Raw genomic sequence first — 26,079 nt, forward strand, 5'->3', positions numbered from 1 at the left:
GGCCAGGGATCGCACCTGCATCCTCATGGATACTAGTCAGATTTGTTTCCACGGAACCATGAGGGGAACTCCTCACTTGTTTATTTTTTACTTTTTAAATATTGCTACTGGTAAATATGGTGTCCTGTTATTTTTTTGGGAGAGCACTAGCTTTTGTTCACGTTCTCATGAAACAACCCTAATGCAAGATCAACTCTGCTACACACTGGAGATTTAAGACTTCTCAGTCTGTTTAGAACCTCAAAGACAGGTTCTAGAAAAGTCAGAGTTTTTAATAAAGCAATTTATATTCAGTTACATGGGGTGAGCATTATAGAACTGAATCAATATTAGCTAATATTATTAATGCTACAATCTCTATATTAAATGCAAGGCAGAATGATTATCTGTGTTTCCGGAGAAGTGGAAATCATCTAACCTACTAGTACAGATGATATGTTTCTGGACTCAGTGGCATGCGCTGCACTCAGGGAGAAGTGTTCTAGAACTGGCCAGTCCTGGAGGCAGCATGGCAAGCAGAAGAATTGTGGAGCATCTGACCGGGTCCATGGAATCCTGTGTGCCCCCCTCTAACTCTCCAGTGCAGGAGCAAGTTTGCGGATGAGAGATTTGTGGATTGCTGACGTGAGTGGTGCAGAGAATGGAGGTTTGTGTAAGGGCGCTGGGGAGGCCTGTGTTTTCACCACGTTCCCTGAGAACTGACTGGCTTCTCCACCCTGTAACTCACCCCCCACTAAGGTTTCCAGGGACCAAAGCATCTCCTTGTGAGGTGCAGACCACTGGTGATTTATTTGTGGTTCTCCTGCCAAATGTTCTCCATGTTTAGCAGGTTTCCACCAGGGCATCTCATTTTCCTTCCCCCTTTCTCTTGGTTTCTTTACATCTCAGCATTAGATGCTAAATACATTCGGATGGACAATTTGGCTCACGCTGTTCTTCCTGACCACTGGCAGTGTTAGCTCCCACAAACAAAACCTGAGCTGACAGCAGCAGAATTTATGAAGACCAGTAAGAAATGAGGTATGCAGGGCAGCAGCACTCACACACAGCTGAGCTGAGAAGTGCTGAGGTCTCTATTTTCAGGCCAAATTGCACAAACAATGGGGCTCAGATGTTTGCCATGGCAAAGACCAACTATGCCAAGGTAATTCAAAGAAAAAGAATATTTTGGTCTCCAGAAACCTAAGATTGGAAGAGTGCTGTGAGATTTATCTACCCCTTCACTCCCATATAGTCCCAGAGCCCAATTACTTCTAGGACTGCTTCATCCTACAGTTGGGCGTGATTATTCCCATCCCACCCCAGACCCTAGCTGGGTCTTGGACTCCAAAGAGAAAGCATCCAGAGATTACCTTTTATGGCTTTCCTTCCGATGTGTTAGTTGTAGAGGAGGACAGAATCAATGTAAATGTAGTAACAATTTCCAGATCTCCAAAAAAGGCATCCCTATCCCTGTTGCACTGGGTGGCCTCCTTCCCCAGAGTGGGGATGTGGGCATTGCCTCCAAGGATGTGACAGAGCCCCATGGAGTTTATATATCACTGGTGGAACGTGGTACCCTTGAGGTCAAAATGCACTGATCACAAGAGGGCAATATGCTTTCTCAATCAGACTCGCTTGCTTCAGAGTTACATGTTCCTAAGTTCCACGGAGTCCTTCTGCACAGAAGATGGAAACATACTCTTTCCGGCCTTTAAATATAAAGGAAATACATAAATATACCAAAAGAGCATTTGATTTGTGTCAAATACACACAAGCTATATGTATATGTACATATACATGCATGCACACATGTGCATATAAACATTTATATATGTGCACGCACATGCAGATGCATGTGCGTGCACATATGCACACACATGAAAGATGCACATGTGCATGTGCATAAACACACACATACATGTATGTCTGTATATGCACATGTACACACATGCACACACACACATACCACCTATTTCAGAACTCCTGTACATAAACTAGCAATGGCAGATTCATGATGAAACCTGGCTGAAAAGTTCATAAACTCCAGTTTCTCATGATGCAATCACCTGGTTTTGAGACCCAGACACTGAGCTTCAGAGCTGGCCTGTGGCACAGTCATTTGTCATGTTGAGTTTATAATGTGCCAGAAAGGATGCTTCCTCCTGCCTAGAGGGCACTGGCACTTCCCTGCCTATATGTCCCTGGAGGTTTGAGGGGTGCCAGGCAAACCCCATGTTGGGTGTAGAACTGACACTCACGCTTCATTATTAAATACATGTTTGTTTAAGACAGGTAACTTACGGCCACTCCCACAATGTACCTTCAAGTAAACCCATCCAAGGAGAGGCTGCCATAACAGGGAGGGGTGGGATTGCCAAGAAGGGCTTCCCTCCTGCCTCAGCTGTTAAAGTGACAAGTGCCAAAGTCAGAAACTTTGGGTTGGACATTGAGAGATATTAATACTAAACAGTAAGTTCAAGGAAAGGAAGAAAAGCAGATATGTTCCAAACAAGTGGTATTTAAGAAAAACTAGACATGATATTTGGAAATAACTTAGAGTTTGTCTACTTACCCATCTCTGCTTCTGGAATATCTCAGCCCAGATAATGGGCACTGTAGTTGTGCAGATTATCATCCTCTGAGTTCTAGCCAAGGGGGACATCATCTTGCAAGTTTCATTTCTCCTCTCAGTCTTTTCCTGTTTGCCCAAACAAGCATCCCCAGTAAATTGAGGTAAGGGCAACTCCAGTGATAATGAAAACAACAGCATTGCTGAAATAATTGCCTGAGATTGCTGACTGTTGTGTTTCTACCCAGCTCTTTAAAGACACAGGCCTGCCCTTCAATGAATACATTAAGGCTTTTGAAGAAGTATTAATTTATTGTGCCATAATCCAGTGACTGAATTTAATGTACAGCAGTTCAGATTTTGATCCTTGGATATCAGTCGCAATTGGTAATGAAGTAGAGCAGACAGCAGGCTGGCTGTCCTGCAGTATGATATTTACACCTCCTTGAGGACAGTCAGCACTTGAAACCTGACTTTTATGTGGAGCTAATCCTTCTTTTGGCTCTTGCTCCCTCTTTGAAGTATTTTAGAGAAGACAAAGCAATAATGTTAGCATGACTCAGAGAAATGAATGTTGTGTGTGATATGTGCATTAAACAAACTCAGGATGCATGATCCACATGCTTCAGCTTAAAGCAGCTCGGTCTGCAACATTTGACATAGGTTAAAAAAAAAAAAAATCACTCCAGAAAACCAAAAAAAAAAGTACATAGAAATTGTCAGATTACTTCATTTTTTTAATTTTCTTTCTTTTTTTTTTTCTTTTTAGGGCAGCACCTAGGGCATATGGAAGTTCCCAAGCTTGAATCAGGGTGAATCAGGGCTGAAGCTGATGGCCTACGCCACAGCCACAGCAGCACAGGATTTGCGACCAGGTCTGCGACCTACACCACAGCTTGTTGCAACACTGGATCCATGACCCACTGAGCAAGGCCAGGGATGGAACCCACATTCTCACGGATACTAGTCAGATTCATTTCCACTGCATCACAATTGGGAACTCCTGACTTCATTTCTTTTACATCGAACTCAATTTTACCTCCAGGTGAAAGGAATTTCAATCTTTGTTGTTATTGGCAGAGATGTGTAGTGTTCATAGCAATTGCATTTCCCTGACTCTTGAAGTTAGTTTGGGGCCATTTGACTAGATCCGGCCAATGAACCACAGCAAGAGTGATGCATACTGTTTCAGAGCTGAGGTAGTATAAAGCCTGGGCTTCACTTTCCAGCTCTCTCTTTCCTGCTCAGCAAGCTTCACAATCACATTTCCAGATGGTTTCACTCCATAGAAAAGGAGGTCACCAGATGCACATGCAATTTTCTAGAAGTAACAAAGAAATAAATTAAGCCAGGTACTGTTAGGAGTTAATTTGTTATCATCTCACAGCTCAGCATTACTTGAATAATTTTGTTCTCTAGGCTTACACAGGGCTGGGAAAGACTTACATCATGACAAGAAAAAGGAGAGAAGGGCTCTTTCAATGTCACTGTGTCATGGTGGCACTGATTTGCTTGCTCACTGAGTTCTAATGACCCATTTAAAGCAGGTGCCTTTGTTGATTCCACACCATATTTAGGGGTTAGAAGTTTTATTCTTGCCAAGGGGAGCTAGAAACAAAAGGAGGCTTAGACCCCACCTTGCCTAGGATTATGAGTGATAAGGCAGAGATAAGGCAATACCACTCCAAATGCAGGTCATGGGCAGACTCTAGCCAGGCCAGAGATGCTGTGGGTGGGTTACAAGGAAGTGTGGCTGCTGCCTTCAGGATCCAGGGCCACTACGGTCAGCTCACCCCCAGCTCAGAATGAAGTAGTAGCAGATCATCCGCAAGAGGAAGAACAGGTTTTACATCTTCTGCTCACACTGTGCCCCAGCATCGACCCTCTGAAGGATGGCTAACAGGAACTGGAGGGAAATGCAACAAAATAAAACCCTACATCAAACTGAGGTATAAGTTTAATGTAACTCCTAACCGAGTCTCAGGAATATTTCTTGTAGACGTAGAGAATCTTATTCTAAAATTTACATGGAAAGGTACAAGCCCCATAATAACATCAATGTTCTTGAAAAAAAAACTTTTAGTGGGAGACTATCTTAGAGTTCCCTTTGTGGCTCAGTGGGTTAAGAACCCAACATAGTGTCTGTGAGGATACCTGTTCAATCCCTGGCCTTGCTCAGTGGGTTAAGGATCCAGCGTTGCTACAAGCTGCAGAATAGGTCACAGATATGGCTCGGACCCCTATGCCCCAGGTGCAGCCATAAAAAGAAGAAGAAGAAGAGGAAGAGGAAGAGGAAGGAGAAGAAGAAGAAGAATAGCAACAACAACACAGTAATCAAGATAATGCAATATTGGTGGAGGGATAGACAAGAGATCACAGGGACAGGATAGAGAATCCAGGAATAACCACACAAATAAGCTCAACTGATTTTTAACAAAGATATCAAAGCAATTCAGTGGTGGAAAGACAGCCTTTTCCATAATTGGTGCTAGTGTAACTGTACATCCATCACCAAAAAAATGAATCTCAGCCTAAACCTCATAACCTTTACATAAATTAACCCAAAGTAGATTGCAGACTTAAATGTAGAAGGTAAACTTATTAAACTTTTAGGAAAGAAAATTAGGAGAAAGTCTTCTGGATGTAAGGCCAGGTGAAGAATTTTTAGACTTGGTATTAAAAGCAGAGCCCATAAAAGGAAAAATTGATAAACCATACATCATCAAAAATCTAAAAAATTTGTTCAACGAAAGACCCTGTGAATATGGATGAAAAGAAAAAGACTGGGAGAAAATATTTGCCAGCAACATATATGACCAAATATAGTTTTTAGAAAATATAAAGAAATCTCAACATTCAATGTAAAAAACAAAAACAAAAACAAAAAACATAAAACCCAGTTAGAAAATCGGCCAAAGACTTGGATGGACATTGCACTGAAGAGGATATACAGATGCCAAATAAGTACATGAAGTTATGTTCAGCAACATTAGACATTAAGAAAATATAAATTAAAAACATAGTTAGATATCACTACACTCCTATCAGAATGGCTGAAATAATACATAGTGACAATAGCCAAATGCTAAGAGGATGAGAAGATACTGGATCACGTGCACTGTGTTTGTTGGAATTTAAAATGGTGCAGTCATGGAGTTCCCATAGTGGCTCAGCGGAAACAAATCCGACTAGGAACCATGAGGTTGTGGGTTCGATCCCTGGCCTTGCCCAGTGGGTTAAGGATCTGGCATTGCCGTGAGCTGTGGTGGATTGGATCCCGTGTTGCTGTTGCTGTGCCTGTGGCCTAGGCTGGCAACTGAAGCTCCAATTTGATCTCTAGTCTGGGAACCTCCATTTGCTGTGGGTACAGCTTTAAAAAGCAAAAAAAAAATTAGAAAAATTAAAAAAAAAATTGGTGCAGTCACTCGGAAAAACATTTGGCAGTTTCTTAAAACAGTCAACATGCAATTATCATAAGATCCAGAAATTGTACTCCTGGGTTTTTTTAGTCCCAAAGAAAAGAATTCTTATGGTCACTCAAGAACCTGTACATGTGTGTTTATAGCTGCTTTATTGTTATCCCCAAAATGAAACAACCCAGATGCACTTTGTGGGGTGAAAGGTTAAACAAAGTTTGGTCCATCCACACTGTGGAGTACCACTCAGCAATAAAAACGAGAACACTATTGATACACGCAATGACCTGGATGATCTCAAGGGAATAATGATAAATGATAAAAGCCAGTTTCAATTGCTTACATGTTACATGGTTCCATTTATATAACATTCTCAAAATAAAATTATAGAGATGGAGAATAAATTAGTTGCCAGGAGTGATGGATGAAAGTGGCTACAGTGAAATGATACACAGAAAAGCACTGTGGTGATGGAACCCTTCTGAATGGGGGTGGTGGTTACGCTAACCTGCACAGGTGGTAAAATTGCACAGAATACTCAGGCACACACACAAATGAAAGCATGCAGAACAGATAAAAATCTGAATAAGGGAGTTCCCATCATGGCTCAGTGGAAATGAATCCAACTAGGAACCATGAGGTTGCGGGTTCAATCCCTGGCCTCACTCAGTGGATTAAGGATCTGGCGTTGCCATGAGCTGTGGTGTAGGTCACAGACATGGCTCGGATCTGGCGTTGCTGTGCCTCTGGCGTAGGCTGGCAGCTACAGCTCCAATTAGACCCCTAGCCTGGGAACCTCCATAAGCTGCGGGTAAGGCCGTAAAAACACAAAAAGACAAAAAAAAAAACCCAAAACCTGAATAAGGTTAATGGTCTCTACAATGTTCATTTCCTGGCTTTGATATTGTACTGTAATTATGCAGGATGCTGCTATTGGAAGAACTAGGTGAAGGGCATGCAGGATTTTCTTATACATTCTTAGCAACTTCCTGTAATATTATAATTATTTCAAAATAAAAGGTTAAAGAAAAAGCCTCTACTTATGAACGCTATTGTATATGGAATGGATGGTCAACAGGGACCTGCTGTAGAGCACAGGGATATCTACTCAACATTCTGTGATAACCTCTATGTGAAGAGAACCTGAAAAAGAATGGATATGTATATATGTGTAAATGAATCACTCTGTCGTACTGCAGAAATTATCACAACATTATAAATCAACAGTATTTCAATAAAACTTTTTTAAAAAGCCTCTGGTTCCAGACAATGCACATGGACTCCTTGTTTTTCAGACTGCAGCAGGCTGTCTGCTGGCAGGGGCTGCCGTATCTTTGTGCCTCACCTTACACTCACTCAGGTGAGGATTGCAGATAAAGGGAGTGTGGCTCTAATTGACAGAAAAGTTAAGAAGGGAATCTTGGGGTTCAGGCCTTAGGTAGAGTGTGAAAATCACTCCTTTTTTATCATTTGTTCATTCATGAAACAATCAATTGAGTACCCACTGTGTGCCAGGCCTATGCTAAGATTTGGGTCACTAAAACCTGGACTCTGCACATAGGGCTCCAACCACTCCTTTATTGTCATGCTGTGACCTGTGGAATCTGACAAATGGACAGTGTGAGTGAATGCAGGGCACTGAGAGAAATCATGGAGGGATAGCAAGCCAGTTCATAGGTTCAGATGCCGAGACCAAAAACAAATTTAAACTAAGTCAAGAGAAGGTAGACTCTTCCAGAGAGAGCATTTCATGAGGAGAAGGGACCCTGTGCAAAGGTGCAGACCAAGGGGCCATGACACAATGAGGTACATGGAGGATGTGCTTGGAAACCATGCCGTGAAGCAAGGTCAGAGAGTTTTGAAGCCTCAGGCAGGAGATGGGCTATAGCCTCCAGCAGAGATGCCATCCTGAGAACACTGCCTCCAGATAGAGCCAAAGAGAATCTGTTGAAGGACAGCCATCAGAAGGAGGCCAGATAGAGAGAGAGTCTGGCCTCAGATGCAGCAGGATGGGGGCTGGGGAGAAAGTGAGTTCAAAGTGAAGGGTGAGAAGCAGGACCTGGAACAGTTTCAGAGGCCAGAGGACAGAGCAGCTCTTCCTAGAATGTTTAGCCATAAGCACAGCCAGAGGAGTTCAGCGTGCCGTCGGCAAGCAGGCATCAATACACATCACAGCAGCACCACCAACATCCTGGCCTGGTGAGAGCTTTACAGTAGGCTTTGCCTATCTCCTCATGAGCAGCATTAATTAACCAGCAGCAGTACAGTTTGGTTCTTGAGGCCTCTAACTCTGAACTTACCTGGCTTGGTTTCCACTTCTGGCTTTGCTAGTTGCAAAAAAAAAAAAAAAAAAAAAAAAAAGAAAAAAAAAAAAAGAAAAGGCAGGGAGTGTGGCTCTTCACTGATTGACAGCACAGTTACGTAGGGAATCTTGGGCTTTGGGCTTGAGGTGGGTGCTGAAATCACTCATGTTTTAAGCAAGCTCCCTGGTTTCTCAAATTCTCAGTTTTCCTGCCCAGTCAGTAAATGTAATGTTAACCTAGTCATAATATCATTGTGGCTTACATAGATCATGATTAAAAGGCTTATCAGAGTGCCAGGTGCAGAACAAATAACAATTACTTACAGTTATTACTATACTTGCCACTACCCTATTATTACTATTATTCTTCCTTGACTCAATAATCCTCAAAACGTCTTCCACTGTGTTTCTACAGCACCCTTAAAGAGGTGAGCTTTCCCAGATCAGACCACTAATCCCGCCAATCCCCCCTGGATAAATCAGGGAACTGGAGAGCCAGGCTTTGATGTAGACTTTCCAAGCTCTCCACTGCAGGGCGGGGCAGCACCATCTATATGTTTCTGGTGTAAGCTTTTTCCTTCAGCCTTTTTATGGGCTTGGGTACAAGTCAAGTCCTTCATCCATGTTTCCTCCTGTAGCCCCTTCCTTACTCTTTGGAAGTGAGCTGCCATAAAGAGACATCCCCCAGGGCTCACTGAATCACAAAAGGAAAGGCATTTCCCAACGCTGGAGAACATCCTTTGATTTTTTCCAGGACCACATTTTTTTTCTCCAGTTTGCTTTGTCTCCTGGTTAAAGGATTAAAAAAAAAAAAAAAAAACACCAAAGGCTTCATGTATCTTTTGAAAGGTAAAATAGAACCATCTGAGCCTAATCAATGCACAGAGGTGCCATAAATACCTGCCAGGCTGTAAAAGTACAATCTCTCTGATACGGCAAGGAAGTGAGAGCTATGATGGGAATATGGCTCCCCAAACCTAGGATAAACACGTCTCAAATTTGCTTTGTGTTTGTGCTTGTCAGAGTCTAGTGGCGGGGCTGAGGATTAGAAAGAGGACCTTAAATGAGGGTTCCCAGAGAGCCCAGCTTTGGCCCGGGTGCTTCCTGAGGACTGGAGCTGCCGGGATACAGGATGGAGGAAACAACAGCCTGTCGAAAGCAGGCAGTCTAGCGTAGGGGCTTGAGGTTGATGTCATGGGAGGTTATTTCCTTTTCTGCTTGGACAGTAAAGGTATTAATTACGTGTCTAGCCCCATCCTCATTAATTTCAGCCAACTATGATGACTCATGCATCCCTGCATATGTCTTAAAGCTTTCCTTTCTCAGGGTTTTCATGAAGGGTTTTCCTACCTTTGCAGTGCCACCCTCCCCCACCCCGTGGGCTGTCGGGCTGCTCAGATATCAGTATGTAACTAGCAGAAAGTATCAGGCGCACAATAACTTTCCAGTCAAAGTCAAAGTCCCCCTCCTTCCCTCCACGGAGGACTTCGGCCCTCTTTTCCACAAAGGATGACCCACACTTTCTTGATGTTTCTCCTATTTCTATTTCTTCTGCTCTTTTTCAAAAGCTTGTCTCCTACTTGGACATTGGGTATTATGGATATGGGGCCATTGAGGAACATAACAGTGAGGGTTGGAGTAAAGCAGCTTGAATTCCTTGAAAGAGGCAGACCTACCTGAAACAAACCTGGGAGGCTTGACTACTCCAGGTGTAGGCTAGAGCTGGGGTGTTTCTGCCTATGCCCACTGACCGTATTATGAGCCCCAGCACAGTCCCAGCCATAAATATATTTGTTAGTCCTTATTAGAGAACAAAAAGGGGGTTCTCCAGTTCTACAGGCCCCATTTAGGCTCAGGCTGATCCTCCTGCTCCTTGGATGGATGGCACCCAACCTGCCACTCACGTTGCTCTGGAACTCAACCTAGCAAACACCCCAGCTAACTGCAGTCTCAAGGGAAGGGATGCTTCCAGACCCTTGTCTCAGTCCTGGCTCTGTGTCACTAGTCAGCTGTGTTACCGGGGGCTGCCAGCCAGGATGTCAAAGCAGTTGTTGTCACAACTTGGGTTGGCATAGTGACACTCAAAGAGCCAAGAGGCAAGAGATAATAGGTAACTTCCTTCATCCTGAGTAGCTTTCCTTCCTTCCTGCAGCAGTTGGAATCAAGGTCATTTTCTTAGTTATAGAGTCTACTAAATCAAAAGGCTGGGTAAGTATGTCCAGATGGAGCAGCAAGTGTGTGTGTGTGTGTGTGTGTGTGTGTGTGTGTGTGTGTGTGTGTGTGTGTGTGTGTGTGTAGAGGCTCCTGTGCTGTATTTTCCTTCCTTTTCTGAAAATATTCTCATAGCACTTTCATTCTTGAGTGGTTTACTATTAAATGGCATTAATAGAAACAGCAAAAAATAACAGGCCTGCGCACAGGCTGAAGGCTCCTAATGTCCTTCAGAGGTGACTCTGGAGCTTCCCTCACACTTATTCTCTGCTGTCATTCCTAATATGGGGGCTCATCAAATGTCACTCCCACCCCCCCACTGATGCTCTCCCCTCTGGAGGTCAAGCCACTGCACCTGGCATCTCAGATGTTGGGACGACAGAGGGCCCTGCTTACCTCAGGGGCTCATTGCAGCTTGGGGCCCTGTTGTCAGGCAATGTCCACTTCTCTGGACTGCAGGCACTCACCCTAGCCCCTCCCCTCTCTGGCATCTTTCCTTGCACCCTCATGCCTTTCCACCGGGTCCTAGAAGCAGTGTTTCCCCGGTCCTATAAACTGTTAGACAATAGGGCTAAAAAGTAGGATTTAGAAGCAGGTAGAAGAATCTGTTCAGGAAGCAGCAGAAGAGTTTCTGAAAAGCGAGGCTGGATTTAGCACAGCAGAGGGGAGAATGAGTGCTCAGAGCTTCACGGTCCTGCCAGCCAGTGCCCAGCCTGGAGGCATGCAATGAGGGGAGACCTCAGATGGGTCCAGACTCCCTCAGGACCAGAGCCAGTGATGACACAAGTCTTCTCCCACCATGGTCACAGCAAGAAAGTCTCTTCATGTGGTACAAGGATGCATTCTCAGTTGCCTCATTGTCCCCTTAGCTCATCCATCAGTGCCTCAGCTTCCTTCTATGTAAAATGGACAAAACAGCATGTATACATCTTATCCCATCCTCCACATCCAAGGATTGTGCTTATGGTTGTCTCCCTCTGCCTCATAGGTAGGGTTACCAAGCACAGCATAGAAATGAGGGTGTTAAAGAGAATGTCATAGGAATCATCTTATTACTATTAGTCAAGATGCCTACAAAGTTATGCTATTTAATACTTGAGGGATCTTGCCATATATCAGTCATAGGTGCTTATGCTTTATTTATGCTGTCTTATTTAGTCCTGATAACATTATGAGCAGTATACACTAGTACTTCAATCATTTTACAAATGAGAAAATGAGCATTTCAGTGACTTGGAATAATGAACAGCAGCCATTAATATCACCATCATCATAATTATTTTCTCCTTTGCTCTCTTCTTATTTCTTTTTTTCCAGTGAACTATAAAAACATCCAAGCTGATGCAGATATTAATGCCAAATAAGTTGCTGGATGATACAGTTAAAGCAATAAAAGAGCAATGGTTGAAACTGGTGGCTTTTTAGCAGTCAGAGGATTAAAGGGGAAACTTATCAAGCCAGAGAGCTTAAAGAAAACTCATGAGGTGAAGCCCAAGACAACAGTCCATTCCTCCTGGCATGACCCACACAAAGTAGCAAACAGTGAAGCTTAAAGTGGCTGCAGTAATTATCATTTTTGAAGAAACTAATTCAGATAAACTGATAGGTTTTTTTTTTTTCTTTCTTTTCCTTTTTTGCTTTTAGGGCCACATTCATGGCATACAGAAGTTGCCAGACTAGGGGTTGAATCAGAGCTACGGCTGCCCACCTACACCATAGCCACAGCAACTCGGGATCTGAGCCATGTCTGTAACCTACACCACTGCTCATGGCAATGCTGGATCCTTAACCCACAGGGAGAGGCCAGGGATCAAACTCACATCCTCATGCATACTAGTTGGATTTGTTTCCCCTGAGCCACAACTGGAACACCTGAACTGACAGTTTTGAAACTTTTTTGGAAAGAGCTAGTGGGGGAGTTACAGGTGGGGTGCAGGAGTCTCACCTTGATTGCTACCTGCCTTGACCTAACGTGACTCATCCACACAGCCTGCAAGGTTTTGTGGGCTCCACCTCTCTGTGGATGTTTGGGGTTGAATCTTGGCATATCCCAAGAAGTCCTGACCCCCTGTCAAGGATTCTGTAAGAATCCCTGGAAGAGATACCTTGTGGTCAAGCCCCTGTGGGTCTGCCACCTATTAGCAGCTGTGTGAATCTTGGGCAGGTCATTTTACCCTCCTAATCTCCAGATGGCAACAAGATTGTTTAAAATCAATAAAACAAATAAGGAGGACAAATACCACCTTTACTACTCCCATGTCTGAGGCTATTGTCATGAATCAGTCACTGCATTTTCCCCTTTCTGATCCCTTACTAGGACTGAGGAGTCCTTAGTAAAGTCATCCACCAGCAGTTGAAAGAAGCTGGCAGGAAAGATGAAACTTCTCTGTCTTACAGGCCTTTTCCAACTACCCCAATTTACTAGTTCCATAGTCACTACTAATGAGGCATCCAATGTGTTTCTACTCACTGGTTTCCAAGGGGTTGAAGAGAATTTGCATTGCCAACGACTAAATGATGAATTTCTGCCCTGTGAGCAAGGTCCAATGTGGGCCAGTTGGCATTTTCACAATCCATGAGTATCTGTCTTCTGATAAAGGGGAAAGAGTTAGAGCCTGATGATAGTCATGTCCATATGTGGAATTCTCATTTTTATTTTCATTTTTCAAGAAAGAATTTTGACACTCAAACAAAATGACTTGCCCCAAATCAAACATCTTGTAAATGCTGAGGTTTGAATCAAAATTCAAACCCTTTCCCAACCTCCTTGACCAATACAGAAAATAACAGTCTCTTGCTATAAGCCTGCAGGCTTGCGTCTCAGGATGCCCACTGATTTGCTCTGTGAGCTTGAGTGTTCTCCCTTCCTCAGTCTTCCACTGAAAATAGTGGAAGATGCTCACTTGTTTACAGTATTTGCATAGTTGGGAGCATGGTGAGTGAAAGAGAACAAGCTCTAGTGGGGTTCAGTATTAGTCCATCACTTATTAGCTGTGTATTTTTGAGCAAGTTTTTCCAACTCTCAAATCATCCATCTCTTCAGCCTTATGTAAATGACATCTACTAAGACCAATCTCACAAATCTGTTGTAAAAATGATAAACAATGACTGCATAGAAATGGGGACACAGTAGATAAGCAGATAAACATAGTAAGTAGTTGTCTGGCAACTTTGAATAATTTTCTGATTTCATTTGTCCTGGAAGGAGGGGAAGCTCTCCACTCTCAGATGGATGATGTCAGGGCTTGGCCATGAAGTCTAGTTGAACAAGAGAAGCCTATGGATGCATGCAAGGCCCTGGGTCTCCATCAGACCACAGAAAGGGTTCTAAGTGAGCCCGAGGGCTGTTAACATTGACACATGCTGAGGGATGTCCTCGTGGTGAGCAAACTCTTTAGAATGATGACAGACAAAAACCTTTGTTCCAACCACAGAGGTTCATTATGAACAAAACAAGACAACTTCATTTGAAAGGATGCTAATGGTAAACAGATGGGCTGGCGAGGCAAAGACTATACAATCCTATGTAGTTATGTTCTGTAAACCCCAAATCCTGTTTCCACTTTTCAGTTCCTGTATATGCTAGCTGAGACTGAGAAAGATGGCTAATGGGAAACGAAGCATGGCCAGAGAAGGTGTTTATGCTTTTGCAACACTAAGATATTACCATTAGCTGCCCCTACAAGGATGAAAATGAGGTGTATGAAAAGAGAAAGGGGGCCAGAGCATGATCCTTGAAACTTATCTAAGAGGCATTTACAAGGAAATGGATTCCTTTTTTTTTTTTTTCTTTTGGCTGCACCCACCGCATGCAGCAGAAGTTCTCTGGGCCAGGGATTGAACCTGAGCCACAGCAGTGACAATGCCAGATCCTTAACCCAATAAGTCATCAGGGAACTCCAGGATTTTGTTTGTTTGTTTTGCTTCTTTTGTCTTTTTAGGACCGAACCCATGGCCTATAGAAGTTCCCAGGCTAGGGGTCAAATCGGAGCTGTAGCCATCTGCCTAATGCCACAGCCACAGCAACACTGGATCCAAGCCGTGTCTGTGACCTACACCACAGCTCACAGCAACACCAGATCCTTAACCCACTGAGCAAGGCCAGGGATCAAACCTGTGTTGTCATGGATAATAGTTGTGTTCGTTAACCACTGAGCCATTATGGGAACTCCCGAGGATGTGTTCTTAAAATTGATTCTCATATTGCTGTAAGGTGATGACCCAACAAGAAAGAAAAAAGCGAACATTTACTGAACTAGAGTCTAGACATTGACTGCTAGACATTGGCACACACACATAATGTATACATATGGCATTTCATAATGACAGCCACCTTCCAAGGTGATTTCCTCTTTTTTTTTTTTTTTTTTTGCTTTTTAGGACTGCACCCATGGCATATGGAAGTTCCCAGTTAGGGGTCGAATCAGAGCTGCAGCTGCCAGCCTACATCACAGCCATAGCAAAACTGGATCCAAGCCGTGTCTGTGAACTACACCACAGCTCATGGCAATGCTGGAGCCCCCACCCACTGGGACAGACCAGGGATCGAACCTGCATCCACATGGATACTTGTCGGATTTGTTTCTGCTGAGAAATCCCCTTTTTTTTTTTCTTGTTTTTTGGTTTTGTTTGGTTTAGTTGACAACCATGTTCTATTGAGTTTCTGGGCCAATCCCAGTGGTTTGGAGTTTGGAGCAGAGTTTAAACACTAGAGAATCAACAGAAATGGCAGCAGACAATGCACTCTGACCCCCTTCTAAATTTTTATAAAATTAATCATGACTCAATTGCATGGAAATTCATAAAAAATTGCAAAAAGTTGAAATTGGGTTTATGTGATGACAAAACAGAGAAAACACAATGGGAATAAAACATAGGGGAACCATACAAGTTTAAATTAAAGGCATCAGCAGAAATTGTGGGGATAGATTTAGCTTCCAAGGGCATGGAATTGGGGGTTTAAGTAAAAGCAAACTAACTTTTATTTACATTATTTCATTGCATTAAAACTGACCAAAAAATCCCAGGGTTGGAGATTATTGACCTCGGGTTATTGGGAAATTGAAGAATAAAAGAAAAAAGGGAAAAAAATCAGTGGGGGAATCAGCATTTGAAGCCAATTCTTTTTAATTAGAAAATACTGACTTATTAGGACCACTGAACTGCCTACCCTATTGGCCTGGGAACATTGCCACTTTGCAGAAGAACTTACCACTCGTACATGTTCTACGCCCAACACAGAGGTCAACGATCCTGATTTAGCCTACCTCCTAAGCTGTTTTCTCCTTGACACATTTTAAAAATTTATTTATTTATTATTATTATTATTTTGCTTTTTAGGGCTGCACCCATGGCATATGGAAATTCCCAGACTGGGAGTCCAGTTGGAGCCACAGCTGCCAGCCTATGCCACAGCCATAGCAACCCAGGATCTGAGCCTCATTTGTGACCTATACCACAGCTCATGGCAACACAGGATTCTTTTTTTTTTTTTTTGTCTTTTGTCTTTTTTGTTGTTGTTGTTGTTGCTATTTCTTGGGCCGCTCCCGCGGCATATGGAGATTCCCAGGCTAGGGGTGAATCGGAGCTGTAGCCACCGGCCTACACCAGAGCCACAGCAACGCGGGATCCGAGCCGCGTCTGCAACCTACACCACAGCTCACGGCAACGCCGGATCGTTAACCCACTGAGCAAGGGCAGGGACCGAACCCGCGACCTCATGGTTCCTAGTCGGATTCGTTAACCACTCCGCCACGACGGGAACTCCGCAACACAGGATTCTTAACCCACTGAGTGAGGCCAGAGATCGAACCTGCATCCTCATGGATTCTAGTAGTGTTCGTTAACCGTTAACCTCTGAGCCACTAAGGGAACTCCTAACACTTTTTTTTTTTTTTTTTTTTTTGGCTTTTTGTCTTTTTAGGGCCTCACTCGCGGCATATGGAGGTTCCCAGGCTAGGGGTCAAATTGGAGCTGTAGCTGCTGGCCTATGCCAGAGCCACAGCAACGTGGGATCTGAGCCACATCTGTGACCTACACTATGGCTCATGGCAATGCTGGATCCTTAACCCACTGAGCGAGGCCAAGGATTGAACCTTCAACCTCATGGTTCCTACTCGGATTCGTTTCTGCTGCGCCACGACGGGAAATCCCCTAACACATTTTTAAAAATAACTATCTTATCTTTTAAATTTGACACCTACTCACTATAAAAATAAGATGAAAACAAACTTAAAAATAAAAAAAATATTTAAATGTGTCAGCCAAATTCTATATAGGGACATTGTTGTTATTACAAGTGTATGGCCATTATTATCGGCATCTTGCTATACACGTGCCAGCTATCTAGAGATCACTGTATCTATTTGATACAAAATTTAAATGAGTTTCCCTTGTTTAACATGTTAAGAACCTGGCATAATATCCATGAGGATGTGGGTTTGATCCTTGGCCTTGCTCAGTGGTTAAGGATCCGGCATGGCCACAAGCTGTGGGGTAGATTGCAGATGTGGCTCAGATCCAGTAGTTATGGCTGTAACATAGGCCAGCAGCTGCAGCTCTGATTTGACCTCTAGCCCAGGAACTTCTATGTGCTAAAGGAGTGGCCCTAAAAAAAAAAAAAAAAAAAAAAAAAAAAAAGCTACATATTTATTATGAAAACATAAATTCTCCTAAGATTAATCTACAGATAATGCAATTTCATCAGAAAGCTCAAGCTCAACAAGATTTATTACAGATTTTACAAACTCCTTCTGAAGTGTATGTGCAAGAGTGTATAGCCAAAAATGGCCAAAGAGAAGAAAAGAGGGTAGAGAATGAATTCTACCAGCTATAGAGGCTTCTAAAGACTTTAGTGAAATAGATACCATGTTGATTTGGCCCAGAGATAACACCAACATACAACAACTCCTCCATAAAGAAAAAATAAATTAAAACCTATACCATGTAGTGCACAATAGTCAATTCCAAATGAATTAAAACTTAAATTATTAAAGTAAAATATGTAAAAACTAGAAGAAATACAAGAGGTCATATTTAATACCTAAGTGACAGAGGACTGGATTTCTTTTTGAAAAATCCACAAAATTACAAACCATTAAGAAAATTTAGTAAATTTATCAATATGATAACTGTAAACAGATGGAGCTTCATGGTAAAGAGGATGTCAAGCATTCTCCCCCACAAAACCAAATTTAAAACTAAACAAAATTATCAAAAACAAGTATTTCAGGTTGACCAAAAGCAAATAGCAAATAGAAAAATTGAGTATTTAATCATGAAGAGCTGCTGAAACTGGGTAAAAACTAGGGGAGTCTGAGGCTACTTGCCTGACTCTTCTTCTATTCTTCCTACCACCAGTGCAGTTATAGTAGTTTCACTTGGGCAGGACTGGCCGTGAAAACTAGTAAATTTGCCGCAAGAGTGGCTAATGATTTGGAGTGGAGGGTGAAAACTCATGGCTTATATGGTATCAGTAAAAGTAAAAAACTAAGTAGGAAAAAAAAAATTGGGGAAACCCTATAGCTCTGCTAGCCAAAGGTTTCTAGTCTGTTTATACTGAGTGGATCAGCTAGAAATTTAAGGGTAATACTTTGAAACTTAGAGAGGCATAGAAGGATTAAATACATTTTCATCATTGGAAGATAGGAGAACCATCCATGCACATCCTGGAAACTCTGAAAGTTCCCAGGGAAAAACCAAAGCCAGAGCAGACATGAGAATGGCCTGAAATTTGAATGTGCCACCCGCCACCACTCTGAGAAGATCCATGACAGAGAGTAGAAGCCTTACATTTTGAGCATAGACTTACATTTGAACACACAGTCCTCTCCATTGTTGGCAGATTCCCTGAGCTAGTCAGACGCTAGTGTAGCTCATAGGAAGCCAGCAGTGGCCACATACAGTCAGGGACGCAGAGGTAAGTCTAGGCAAATTAACAAAAAGCAAACAAACAAAACCCTCTCAAGACAAAGAATTTCAGAATCCAGACTTGCGACAATATATTTTCTCAACTCTCTATTTTTCTAAAACTGCAAAAAACTGTGACACACAAAGAAACAGGAAAGTGTGACTCATACTCAAGGGGAAGAAAAGCAATTAGTAGAAACTGATTCTGTGTGGTCTCAGATGTTGCTTTGGGCAGGCAAAGCCTTCCAGTTCTCATATGTTAAAAGATAAAGGAAAATGATGTTTAAAGAATTAAAGGAAAAGATAATGACAGTAACTCCATAAATAAGATATGTATAAAGAAATATTAATTATAGAAAATAAGCTAAAGGAAATTTTAATAGCTGACATGAAAAAATTAAATTTATTTAAAATAATATTTGAAATAGAATAATTAGTGAATTATTGACTGATTTGATGAACTCACCTGATACGAAAAATAAATAAAAATATTGATAAAAAATGGAAAGACCCTCAGAGACCTGTGGGAAAACATGATCCACTCCTGGGAATCTGTAAGACCCTTCTCAACACCCAGAAAAATGTGGCTCTCTGCCTATGTCAGAGGCCACTTATTGGGCATGGCCAGTGATTCCCAGATGAGTTCTACTGCAATTCCTTCACCTTTCTGTGGTTATTTTTTTAAGAAAATTTTAAAAATTAACAAACTGTTTCAGTGGTGCATTATTTATTTATTCTTCTATTTAAATAATTATTGTATAAAAATTCTCAACATATGTCACTTGATACATTCTGTTCTCATCTGAACACATTTACATTGCTTGTGCCTCATTTTGTCTCTTTTATCAAAAAATTTTAATTTCAGAGAAATTTTAGTTTCACAGCAAAAATGAGAGGTTTTTTGCCAGTATACAGATTTCACATAGATTTTCTGCTCTCACACATGCACAGCCTCTCACATGACAAACATCCCCCACAGAGTGGTATATTTGTTACAACTGATGTACACTGACACATCATAATCACCCAAAGTCTATAGTTTACATTTCAGTTTACTCTTGATGTTGTACATTCAATGGATTTGGACAAACGTATAATTAAATGTATCCATCATTATAGTATGAAAAATTGTATTTTCACTGTCCTTAAAACTCTGTGCATCACCAATTTTTCTTTCCCTAACCCCGTCAATGAGTAATTTTTTTTCACTGTCTGCATAGTTTTACCTTTTCCAGAGTGTCATATAGTCATAATCATACAGTATGTAGACTTCATTCACTTAGCAATACGCATTTAAGTTTATTCCATGCTTTTTTCATGGCTCGGTAGATCATTTCTTTTTTGTCCTGAATAATAGTACATTTTCTGGATGTACCACACCTTATCCATTAACCTAATGAAGTGATTTTTGTGGTTCCAGCAATTATGAACAAAGCTGCTATAAGTAAACATTCATGCACAAGTTTTTGTATGGATACTTTGTGTAAATACTGAGGCATGCAATTGCTGATGAATATGCTAAGAGTATGTCTAGTTTCCTTTCTGGTGCCTCAAGAAAAGGGAGTAGGCAAAAGGGGCTATTTACCAAAAGGTTATCTAACTTTTGAAATCACAGTGGTTGGGAAGGGCTATATAAGGGGAGCATAAACTGTTTTTTCTCTTTCTTTCCTAAAAGGAATGTAGCTTTTCTGCTTTACTACAGTGTTTGACTTTGTAAGTTTTTAAATCACCTGGAGAGAAGAAACTATTTATAGAATTAAACTATTTTACAATATATTCAGGAGTTCCCTTCATGGCTCAGTGGTTAACGAACCTGACTAGGATCCATGAGGATGTGAGTTTGATCCCTGGCCTCGGTCAGTGCGTTAAGGATCCAGCGTTGCCATGAGCTAGTGGAGTAGGTTATAGATGTGGCTCAGATCCTGCGTCACTGTGGCTGTGGTGTAGGCTGGCAGCTGTAGCTCTGATTGGAACCCTAGCCTGGGAACATCCATGCCCTAGCGTGTGGCTCTAAAAAGCAAAATAAATAAATAAATAATTTAAAAAATAAAATATATTCAATTTACTTTACTCAGTATAAAATGGATAATGTTTATTTTGTGTAGGAGATTTTGAATTAATGTGCAAACAGTATTATAACTAGGAATTCATGTTTTTAAAAAATAGAGAATAAGGTTTTTCCCATCATGTTAAGTAAAGAAGCAACAAAGTAATTTTATTACAAAGTTTTTCTGAGGCTAAATTTGTGTTTAGCTCCCAGATATCTCAATTAAATGTAAATAATAAACATGTTTCAGAAAAGCCCACCATTATACATTTACAAGATCAACAAAAATATTTTAAAGTTTGCCAATGCGAATATTGGAAAATGAATATTGGAAAGGGGGAACTCATGCCCTACTGCAGGAATGTAAATTGTTATAACCACTTGAAAAATAATACGACAATATCTAATTAGCAAGAGGAATCATCTACAGCTCCCTATAATTTAGCAATTCCTTTCCTGGTTATGTAACTTGGAAAAACACCTTTACACATGCTCAATAAAAACACAACATTTCTGAGAGCCCAAATATGGAGCCAGATATAATTCCCATCAGCCAAAAAAATTATAATTAAATTGGTATGGACTCTTTCTCATATAACATTTTCCAACAATGAAAACAAATTAATTAGATATGTAATTATCAACAACCATAGTGCTCACCAACATAATAGTGAGTCAAATTGCAGGTTTCAGAAATGTACCTACAGAATAGTTCCACTAGCAAAATATTTTAGAACATGCCAAACAGGACAATACATTATGGAGATATACACATATATGTGGTAAAACATGAAAGAAGAATAGAAATAAGTTACATATTTGGAAGAGTGGTTACCTCTGGGAGAAGGGAAGAAATGAGAACAAGGATGGGTACACAAAAAGCTTCAATGATATGTTCATTTGTTTTATTAATCTGAGTGGTTAATACGTAAATATTTATTTTATTATTTTTTATTTTTTGTAGACTGGAAAAGCTTTATACAATTTCTATAAAGGAAAAACTCTTATGTAGTCCAATTACATTAGGCCAATTTGAAACAGAGCTACTTAAAATATTAATAAAGTATCATTTATGTATAAAATTGAAGGCATTGAATACTTAAAATATTAATAAAGTATCATTTATGTATAAAATTGAAGGCATTGAGAAACCCAGTTTTAATGAAAGTAGAAAATTAAGTAATTTCTAATCTAGGGGGCGCCAAACACACAGCAAACTGTTTTACTTTATCCTTTCATGCAGTACTACTTTAGCTGATAAACAGAAAGTCCCACCATTTTCTTTCAGGACAGCACCTCACAGAACTTCTGTGAGAAATTCTAGTAATACTGATAATTTTATTAAATATTTAGTGTTGTTAGTATATGATCTATTTTTATACCTTATAACAATACCATTTGCAATTTCATTAACTGATGGGTGCTACTGGAGTTCTGAAAACAACATACTAAGAATAAGTAACTTTGAAACAGAAGCTAAGGTATAGTAATTTTAAAGGAGACCAAGAATTACTGTGATACTATTAAGACAGCATGCATCAAAATATTAGCGGTAATGAGAAAGTAAAAATTTAGTATTTAATCTGTATGTCATTTAGTTGACTAAAAATATTGTACCAAAGTAGAAAGCACAGTAACATTAGCCTCCAGGTTGCAATAAGCATTTTAATTCATGTAGCCTTTCTCTCCCTTCCACTCCCATCAGTGACATTCAAGTCACAGGAAGGTCTGGCCACACTGGACCTTCATTCCAATGAAAGCAATAGAAGCACTTGGAGCGGAGTAGAGGGGGTGTGCATTTTCTGTTCATCACACTACCAGCTCCTACTGCTTAAAACAAGGGTACTCAAAATATAGCTTGAATCAGAATTACCTGCAGGGCTTTTTAAAACATAGATTGCTGGATCCACCCCAGAGTTTTGATTCAACAGTCCAGGGAAAGAGCCTGATAATTTGCATTTCTGATAAGTTCCCAGGTGATGCTATCCCTGCTGGTCCTTATAACCAATGGTCCACAACCGTCTGTTCTATTCATCTACTTTTTCTTCACAATCTCTCTTGGCACTCAAGTTTGAAGCTTCTAGTCCAGACTACACAGAAAATGCAAAAGTTCACAAATTATTCACCTTTTCAATTTATTAGAACATTTAGCCCTATAGTAATGCTATTTCTGCTCATAAGTGTTTCAATATACTTTCCTGCGTGGTAGGGGGGAAAAAAGTGAAGTTATTCCCCATAATTCTAACTAGCTAAGCTGGGAGCAGGTCTCATATACTGTACATTACCTGCGAGTGCACTGAAGAGAGGGAAAGGATTCAGAATCCTTGGCTTTGCAGTGCTAATGCTTTATATGCTATAAGCTCAGGCTGTATTTGGAAATGTGTGTGAGTAATTCGAATTCTTTTCCTAAGGGGAAATTGGGGATAATAACACACTCTCATATATACCATTGAAGAGATTAAAGGAGATCATGTGTGCCCATACTGGAGCTCAGTACATTTGAGTTCACATCCCCCACCTCTTCTCTCCTCTGGGGAGTGAAGGGAATTTCGAAAAATATCATAGAGGATATAACAGTTGAGTGGTTTTTAGTCTTAGAGACTAGGGAAGATTGGACTTGGCCAATGTATTTATTTCTATAAAGTTTACACAATAAAGCTCCCTTCCTAATCCCTCCCCCGCCCCAAGTATAAGTGAGGAAATTTGGTGACAGATGATGTCTCTATTTAAACTGCAGTAGCCTCTAAGGAAGGGAGTATACTGTAGTTCAGGGCTTTCTGGTAGAGCTGCCAGCAATGCTGGAGAAGGTCTATACCCGCACTGTTAACACAGTCACCATTGGCTTTGGGTAGTTTTTGAGCACTTGAAATGTGGTAGTGTGACTGAGGAACTGAATTTTTAAAGTGAATGTAAATAGCGACATGGGGCATAGCTATCACATTGGAAGTGCAGGTCTAAAGATTAAGGTAAATTGTATGCATCTAGAGGCAAACCCTGGTTCTTGTAGCTCTAAGATCTCATGAAAATTATTCCCTGAATGCAACCCTACTCTCTCCACCTCACCTATATGATTATCGTGAGAAAGAAGGGAAGTTATGAATACAAAGTATTGGGCAGAGTATCCTGCGCACAGGAAGTGCTCAATAAATATTCATGGTTGCTCAATGCCAATTTGGATATTGATAACGTTTATTCTTCAAAGTTTTCCGTGAAGGAAAAAAAGTAAATAAAATTTTTGGAAGGGTATTACCACATGAGAATAAGTTCTTTAGATTATAGGTAATTGATTGTGTGTGAAGGCCCGAGGGCTGTATCTTAGAACTTTGTCATCTAGACAACTAACAGGTAAACAACTTGATTCTGCACTTTGTAATTATTTTGAAAAAATATTTGGAGTTCCTGACATGGCTCAGCAGTAACAAACTGACTAGTATCCATGAAGATGCGGGTTTGATCCCTGACCTCGCTCAGTGGGCTAAGGATTCCTTATTTTTGCAAGCTGTGGTATAGGTTGCAGATGCAGCTCAGATCCCTATGGCTGTGGCATAGCCTGGGCGCTACAGCTCCGATTCGAGCCCTAGCCTGGGAACTTCCATCTGGTGTGGATGCATCCCTATGAGAGAGAAAAAAAAGAAAAAAGAATCATTTCCTATATATTTACTGCAAGGGTTAATACATGTAATCAAGTTGATTCTGAAAGTCTCATTAACTCATAACTACTGAGCCATTACCTCGCTAGGAAACCTATAGATTTATTACATAATATGAATCCGTGTTTCCTACCATTTGATATTATGGAGATATAATTATATTCAACATTGAAGTGAGTGGAGCAACTGTTCTGAGAGTGAGAGCCTATAGGGATTTTTAACTCAGATCACTTGAATCATGTTGAGAAAGTAATTGTCTGTCTGTGTGTCTCGGCTTCCTTATCTATTTTGTGGAGAGAAAAAATATACCACAGTGCTGCCTGCTTTGGGGAAATACGGAGGACATTCAATAAACCATGAGGTATATGGGACCTTAGTGAAAATAAAGTGCATAATAGAAAAGAAGGTGCAACATATTTTACTCAGCTCTCCCATGTGGCCATGTGGATGGATTCTTCCCAAGAGAGACCATAAGAGTAGAGCATTTTAGCTGCAGATGTGAAACGAACATAGCTCCTAGCTGATTATTTTTCCTGGCTTTGTCCATATGAAGCACAGATGTTTTACAAATCATCTTTATGTTAAGGCTAAGATAACCCAAGTAGGTTTAAAAGTGATCACATTTTTCAAATTATGCTGTTTCCCAAGCAGTGTACTCTGGAAAGAAAATTGGCTTCAGAAGGTGAGCTTCCCAGCAGAATCCCTACAGCGCCCAATCCAGTAGCCTCAGGGGACCTGAGCATAGCACAGTCCATCTCCTGATATAGAGGAAGCAGAGATGGGTCCCACACTTCGTGCCAGAGTCTCCTGAGCTGTAGCACCTTCTTTCACACAGGGAAAACTAGGAAACTTGATGGTGGGCAGTTTCAGGGAAAGACACATTAAAATGAAACCTGTGAACAAACTCTAGCCCCTATTTTCATGATTCATAAATCTATAAAGACCTGAGTTTTCTAGGACCAGCGATGAAGGGCCTCCATTGGACAAGCCACCATTTGGGGCTATTAGTGCCACATGGATATACAGAAGTTGGGAGAAAACAAGTTTCTCTAGCAACATCTTAATTGCCAGTAAAGTCCTCTGATGTTGCTACAAGGTGTAGTTACAGGCTGAGCTCAGTTCTTGGTTGCTTTGGTAACAGCTGACTTTTGTTGCTCTGCTGCCCCTTTTCAAGCACCTTCCTCCTGGCCTCTTGGTCTAAAGTGACCTTCATTAAACAAGTGACTCCCTTGCACTTATCAAAGGAGCCCAGATTAGCAAAAGGGATTGGCACTGGGAATATCTATGCTTTGGAAGAGAAACTTGCTCCCTTGGTGACAGGAATGTGGTCTTGCCTACATTATACTAAGAACATGATGGTCCAAAAGCAGCATATTGGGAATTACTCAGTTTTAAGTACCTTTACCTGGAAACTGATGCTAGTCCAGTTTGAGGATGGTACAGCACATTGGGTGAATTTGACTTGGGTCTGACCTTGAGCTGGAGCAAATGAAATTCCCAGGCCTGCACATCCTATGGTGTGGTCCGCTTTCCCAGATTTTCTGGGGATGACTGTGTGAACATAAGCACATGATCATTCAAGTGTGCATGCACAGACACACACACATGCCTACTCTCAAGAAGCAGATAAGTGAAATTTTGCATTATCGAGAATAGTAGAAAAAAAGTCCCCCCCCCAAAATAGAAGGTCTTCAGAAATGCAGCACCAGGTCTACTCTTAGAACAGAAACCTGCCTAGGACATTGTCTCAAACTTCACATTCAATGAGTCTAGAAAAAGTCTCACAGGGGCACAGGAAGCAATTTGGACTTCTTAAAGGAATTTCAAGTCTCTCCTCATTCACGTTTCAAAAGATCTTGTAGTTCATGTCACATCTTCACATAATGCTATGGACCTGATTGAATTAATGCAAAAATAGAACCAAATTTGCTCAAGGTCATCTAGCCTGGGCCAGAAACAAGCGATTTTTTTTTTTCTTCTTTTTAGGGCTGCA

At 41.1% G+C, this 26,079-nt stretch overlaps 1 long non-coding RNA gene across 1 annotated transcript; it reads right to left on the reverse strand.

Annotated features, from left to right (window-relative positions):
* Positions 51–26,079, reverse strand: LOC110256705. The gene is made up of 7 exons (XR_002338595.1): positions 25,492–26,079; positions 22,310–22,526; positions 12,952–13,071; positions 4,346–4,458; positions 3,737–3,873; positions 2,556–2,681; positions 51–1,691 (listed from the first exon to the last, which is right to left on the reverse strand). It is a non-coding gene; the product is annotated as an uncharacterized LOC110256705 (long non-coding RNA).

This window comes from Sus scrofa, chromosome 14 (genome assembly GCF_000003025.6).
Source record: "Sus scrofa isolate TJ Tabasco breed Duroc chromosome 14, Sscrofa11.1, whole genome shotgun sequence".
Classification (NCBI taxonomy): domain Eukaryota; kingdom Metazoa; phylum Chordata; class Mammalia; order Artiodactyla; family Suidae; genus Sus; species Sus scrofa.